Source organism: Macaca nemestrina, chromosome 13 (genome assembly GCF_043159975.1).
Source record: "Macaca nemestrina isolate mMacNem1 chromosome 13, mMacNem.hap1, whole genome shotgun sequence".
NCBI lineage: Eukaryota > Metazoa > Chordata > Mammalia > Primates > Cercopithecidae > Macaca > Macaca nemestrina.
Window position 1 is genome coordinate 119,585,697 of NC_092137.1, and position 4,583 is coordinate 119,590,279.

At 43.2% G+C, this 4,583-nt stretch overlaps 1 long non-coding RNA gene across 2 annotated transcripts in view; it reads left to right on the plus strand.

Annotated features, from left to right (window-relative positions):
* The window catches only part of LOC139357977 (uncharacterized), a 44,069-nt gene that overhangs the window by 25,156 nt on the left and 14,330 nt on the right, over positions 1-4,583 (plus strand). The gene's annotated exons all lie outside the window — the stretch shown is intronic.

Genomic DNA, 4,583 nt, shown 5'->3' on the forward strand with positions numbered 1-4,583 from the left:
TAAGGAGGTTAAACAAGTCAATGGGAAAAAATAAAATAATCCAATTTTAAAATCGGCAAAATATCTGATTAGACATTTCTCAAAAAAAAAAAAAAAAAAAAGACATATGAATGGCCAACAGGTAGGTGAAAAAATGTTCAACATCATTAATCATCAGAGAAATGCAAATTAAAACTACAATAAGATAATATCTCACTCTAGTTAAAATGGCTTTTATCCAAAAGACAGACAATAATGAATGCTGCCAAAGATGTGGAGAAAGGGAAACCCTTGTACACTGTTGGTGGGAACGTAAATTAGTACAGCCGGCCTGGTGCGATGGCTTATGCCTGTAATCCCGGCACTTTGGAGGCGGAGGCAGGCAGATTACGAGGTCAGCAGATCGAGACCACCCTGGCTAAGATGGCGAAACCCCGTCTCTACTAAAAATACAAAAAAAAAAAGCTGGGCGTGGTGGCGGGCGCCTGTAGTCCCAGCTACTCGAGGCTGAGGCAGGAGAATGGCGTGAACCCGGGAGGCGGAGCTTGCAGTGAGCTGAGATTGCAGTCACTGCACTCCAGCCTGGGAGACAGAGTGAGACTCAAAAAAAAAAAAAGAAAAAAAATTAGTACAACCACTATGGAGAACATTATGGAGGTTCCTCAAAAAACTAAAAATAGAACTACCATATGATCCGGTAATGCCATTAAGTATATATCTAAAAGACCAGTATATTGAAGAGGTATCTGCGCTGCATGTTTATTGCATGGAGTGCAGATTTACATTTACACTGCACAATAGCCAAGATTTGGAATCAACTTAAGTGTCTATCAGTGGATGAATGGATAAAGAAAATGTAAATATATACAATGGAATATTATTCAGCCATAAAAATGGAATCCTGTCTTTTGCAACAATATGGATGGAACTGTAGGATATTAGGTTAATTGAAATAACCCAGGCACAAAAAGACAAATTTTGCATGTTCTCACTCATATGCAAAAATTAAAACAATTGAGATCATAGAGATAGACAGTAGAATGATGGTTACCAGAGACTGGGAAGGGTAGTGGGGATGGGGGGAAAGTATAGATGGTTAATGAGTGCAAAAATATAGTTAGAGTGAATAAGATCTAGTATCAGCATAACAGGGTGACTACAGTCAACAATAATTTATTTATACATTTTTTTTTTTTTTTTTACTTTTTAGAGATAGAGTCTCGCTGTATTGCTCATGCCAGAGTGCAGTGGCACAATCATAGCTCACTGCAGCCTCAAATTCTGAGCTCAAGTGATCTTCCTGCCTCAGTCTCCTGAGTAGCTAGGACTACAGGTGTGCCCCACCTCACCCAGCTCATTTAAAACATTTTTTTGTAAAGACGCGGTCTTGCTATGTTGCCCAGGCTGGTTTTGAATACCTGGCCTTAAGTGATCCTGCCACCTCAGCCTCCCACATTTTTATTGTATAATTCAAAATAACTGAAAATCGAATTGGAATGTTTCTAACAGAAAGAAATAATAAATGCTCGGGGCAGTGAATACCCCAATTACCTGGATACGATTATTACACACTCTGTGCCTGCATCAAAACATCACATGTACCCCATACATTTACACAGCTATTATGTATCCATACTAATTAAAAATCATAATAAAAAACAGAATTAGGGTCTGATGACAGAGAAGACCCTGGTGGCCGAGACGAGGAAGCACGTGGTAGGGGTCGGAGGGATGGTGAAGAGGACACAGTGGCCTGAGACTCTGGAGCAGAGGTGGTAAGGCCATCGGTGGGAGTGAGAAAATGTCAGTGAGAACAGCTGGGGCAACAGTAGAGAAGGCTGTGCTGGCAGAGGAGAGCCAGGGATGGGGTGGAAAAAGTGAGGTGGGGCAGGGCCCACTAGTCAGGAGGAGAGCATGAGGGATAATTGCTGGGAGCCTAGATGGGGGACAGAGCGGGCAAACAGACCTGCATGAGGCACTCCAGCAGGGATGTGACAAACAGGCCTGGTAGGGTCCACTGAGAAGTGAAGGCCAGTGCTCACTGCGGTGAGGAGAACCACCCCAGGCCCCCATGTGGGGCAGTCCAGGAAGAGGGGTTTGGAAAGGATTTGGGCTTTTATCAGGTTATTTTGATGAGTGTTCCAAAGAAGTAGGGTTTGCTCTGGATTGGATGCTGTCAGGAGAAAGATAATGCTGTGATTGGTATCTTAATCAATGTTATCTAGAAGGAGGGAGAAATGAAATGAAGCTCAAGCTGTGATTGGCAAAGCAGCAGTGACCCACATTAGCCAGAATAGGTGGATGCTTGGTTATTTTTGTGACTTGAACCACATTCGTGTTTTGGTCTGTGCTCAGACATGATTCTAGAGTGGTCTCGTTTTTGCCTTGATCCATTACATTCAGAGCAGCTTTATCCGATGTTCATGTTCTGTGAAATTGCTTATGTTCAACAGAAGAACGGCACCTGTGAGGCCAGGGCAGCTCCTGGAAACACCAAGGCCTGAGAGTTCCAGGTCAGTTCCTGGCTGTCAGAAGCTGCTTTTTCTTTTCCTCAATCCCCCTCTTTAGTCAAGGGCAAGTGAAGTCATGCCACAGTATCCATGACATCCAGATTTTCACCACTGTCAAGACCAGGAGGATGTCCAGGAAGCATGGTCTGTAGTTGGACTAGAGCGAATCCCTCCTCCTGTTGCAGGATGACTTGTTGACACCTTTGATGTGACAACGGGTACAGAGCAGTATTTCAGATTCTGGACGGCATATATCAACCAGCTGTAACACAGGCCATTACCGGAAACCAACGGATGATGAGTCTTAAAACGGGTCTTAATGCCGGAATCCCAGATTATAAAACCCAGGTGAAGAAACGTGTCCCAGAATCCAGATGGGTCTTTTGGGGAGTCAGGTCGCTTTTTTGTTTATCCTAGTATTGTCTGTTTTGCTTGCCCTGTAGTGTATAAGTGCAGCAAGAAATGTTTGTGACAGTATCAAGTCGTCCTTGGCTAGCTGATAGAAAATCAAGTGTTCAATGGGCCTCAACATTCCTAGGTCCCGTCGTAATGATCTTGTCAGGATTATGCCACTGGCAGGTGGGACACATATTCGAAACATCCTCAGCAATATGCTTAAATTACCCTATCCATCTTGGTTCAGTATTTTTGCCAATTCCTCTCTCCTATTGTGGGTAATATCACAAAATAGTTTTGCTAATTTCCATTTTTATTATGGCCATCTCCTTCCACAATGGCAAAGCATGTCAAGGCTCTTTAATTCTTTGTCAATTCTACAGGGGTTCCTGTAGTGGTCAGGTGATTTTTGTTGTTTCTAAAGCATTGCAGTCATACACTACCCCCACATCAAATACCTCCTATTGTATCAATATAAATATTTACTTTTGTAACTTGGCAGATCCGGGAGGGGGCAATTAATTTAGCCAAACTAAATGAATACGATTTCTGAGAAAAGCTTTGACTATGATGATATAATCTACATAGCATTTTTTTCCCCCAGGGCAGTCTGTCACCCAGGCTGTAGTGCAGTGAGTGGCACAATCACAGCTCACTGCTGCCTTGAAATCCCAGGCTGAAGCAATCCTCCCCGCTCAGTCTCCAGAGCAGCTGGGACTACAGCGAGTGCTACCACACCAATTTTTTTTTTTTTTTTTTGGTTCTAGACATGGGGTCTCTCTGTGTTGCCCAGGCTGGTCTCAAACCCCTGGCCTCAAGCCATCCCCCTGCCTCAGCCTCCCAAGTTGCTGGGATTGAAGGCATGAGCCACCATGCCTTACTATACTTGGCAATTTTTACTTTCACTTTTTAAGTGTGAATAATCTAAAACCACAATGAAATCAGTTCTCCAAGGGAATCTCTCAGTCTGTGAAGGGTACAGATAGTTCCCTAAGAGGGGTAAGCAATTATGGGCGGTTGCTTTTTTGGGTGAAGGAAGTGGCTGGGTTTAGAGTGTTGTAATACAGGCCAGTGATGTGTAAAAGCAAAGCCAACAATAATTCATGGGAGGCTAGGTAAGTGGCTGAAAAATCCTGAGCGTTTATTGTCAGTAGAAGATCCTGCATAGCACAGCATGGGAAGATGTCACCTTTAGTGGAAAACCTGGAACTAAATCAACAGAAGTTTTCACTTTTGTTGCTGCTGCTATAGTTCTCAGATGAGGTGAGTATGTCTTGGCTACTGGATCTTATGAAATAAGCAATGGACCCCTGGTGATTTCCACTTAGTTGAATCAGTACCCTAGTGCCTGTTCAGCTTTATAATAAAAAGAAAAGAGGTATGGAGGACTGGTGAATATAGCATAATGGAAATAATCTTTTGGGAGACAGTAATTGTACTACTGTTTTTCTCTTCCTTTTGAGACAGATCTCACCCTGTTGCCCAGGCTGGAGTGCAGTGGTGCAGTCATAGTTCACCACAGCCTCAAACTCCTAGACTCAAGTGATCCATCTTGCCATCCTAAAGCGCTAGGATTACAGGCATGGGAGTGGGGTGGGGAGTGGGGGTGTGCACCATGCTCAGCTGTTTATATGATCTGATCTTTAAAGTGATCAACAAATTTTCCTTTTTCCAGATAATAAAGAAAACTAGAGAACA